Raw genomic sequence first — 1,671 nt, forward strand, 5'->3', positions numbered from 1 at the left:
TATGTTTTCTCACCCAATTCAGTCTGAGACATACCGAGAGGCACTGTGAGAGACTATGGCTGTCTTCCTCGAGAGTCAGACATTCTAGTTTCCAATCATTTATTATGGACCTGTTACCCATGAATCAATATAAACCTATTCAGATTTAGGAATTAGTTTCTACAAGTACAAAGCTGAATTTCCTTTTATTTGTCCTAAAATGCTTACTTTCAAACTTGAAAAGAGTTAAATTATTCCATATAGTTTCAGTAACATTCTTTTTTCTTTTCAGACCAGAGTTAAAATATTCATACAGTATTCCTATGCAGCATTCACTGCAGCACCTTCCACCCACCCTTTGGTCTCTTCAACTGCCCTTCTTTGGTTCTTTTTCCGCTTTCTCAGATCTTCCTTGAAGTGTAGGAAGCAGAACCGCATTCCAGCTGCAGTTTGGTCTTAAAAGAAGGATGTTTGCCGGTTTGGTTTTCCTTATTCTTCTCTGTGGTATACAGGATTTTGTTAGTTGAACTGGATGTAGCAGTTAACTGTGCCAAATTTTTGAGAGAATAGTACAATAGTTTCCAGGTCTTTTCCCTGGGTTCTAAAGTTAACAGCACATACTCTATGTAGCGCCTTTCTTTCTCACTGCAGCATTATCTGTAATTTTTCTTCTTGCTTACTTGGCTATCATTGTCGGAATGGCTTTTGCTGCGCTGTGGTCTTCCAGCCAGTCTACTTTTCTAGGACTGTAAGATCTTCTATAGTTGTAGTCAAAGGACCAGCTTCTTGACCTTTTTCATAACTTCAGCTCCTAGAATGTCTGTATCTGTCATAATCATCATAGCATGGAGAACTGTACACATTCCTCCCTTCCTTGGCTTTCATTTGATTTGGAGTCTTCCAATCCCTCTGTGCAAACTGTATTTTAATTTCATGTCCACAAATCTATTTTCTGTCCAAATTATGTAAAGCATCTGCAGCATCATGGACATCCTCAAATTGAACACATAAGCAAGTCCTCTTGGGTAGCGTGTGTAGAAATCAAGTGGAACATACACATCAACTATAGGACCATAACGACCAGATTCCCATGGTAAATCTTCAGACCTGGCATCATCAGCTACATTCTTTATGAACAGACACGTGTTGGGGGAAGGGGCACAAGTAGTGGGACATGTGACGTAAGTCTCAGCAGGAGCTCAGTAAACCATCTGCGGATCCAGTGGCAGATCCCCCCAGACCACACTCTTAAGGGAGTCTGATGGGTCCATATATTTGGGAGCGAGAAGCAAAGGCATCTTTACAAATATGACCCACCAGAAGAGACGATCAGATTGGCAACCAGGAACTTCTGGTTGAGAAAATTTGGACAAGACAAGATATTGCTGTCAAATAACTCAAGGACTATCATAGGATAAAGATTGTGCGCACCCTGACAGAAGAACTAGTGTGAGCTGGTAGAGAGGGAAGATTACAGCTCAGGGTAATGAGCATCTCTCCCAGTATCTGGAGGTACCCATTAATAACATATTTGTCACTAGAGATGTTCAGGAAAAATCATCATTGGGATGATTTCATGGACTAGGATGCATTCATGAACTAGGACACATATAAATATGTGGGTGCACAAACATATGCTGGAGCAAGGCTGTCTATAGAAGTCTCTGTGATAATGGAAATATTCTAGATCTG

At 40.6% G+C, this 1,671-nt stretch overlaps 1 pseudogene; it reads right to left on the reverse strand.

The window, feature by feature from the left end:
* Positions 1-380: 380 nt before the first annotated feature.
* On the reverse strand, positions 381-1,155 carry LOC121485716 (annotated as a pseudogene).
* Positions 1,156-1,671: the final 516 nt, after the last annotated feature.

The sequence above is a fragment of the Vulpes lagopus genome, chromosome 2 (assembly GCF_018345385.1).
Source record: "Vulpes lagopus strain Blue_001 chromosome 2, ASM1834538v1, whole genome shotgun sequence".
NCBI classification, from domain to species: domain Eukaryota; kingdom Metazoa; phylum Chordata; class Mammalia; order Carnivora; family Canidae; genus Vulpes; species Vulpes lagopus.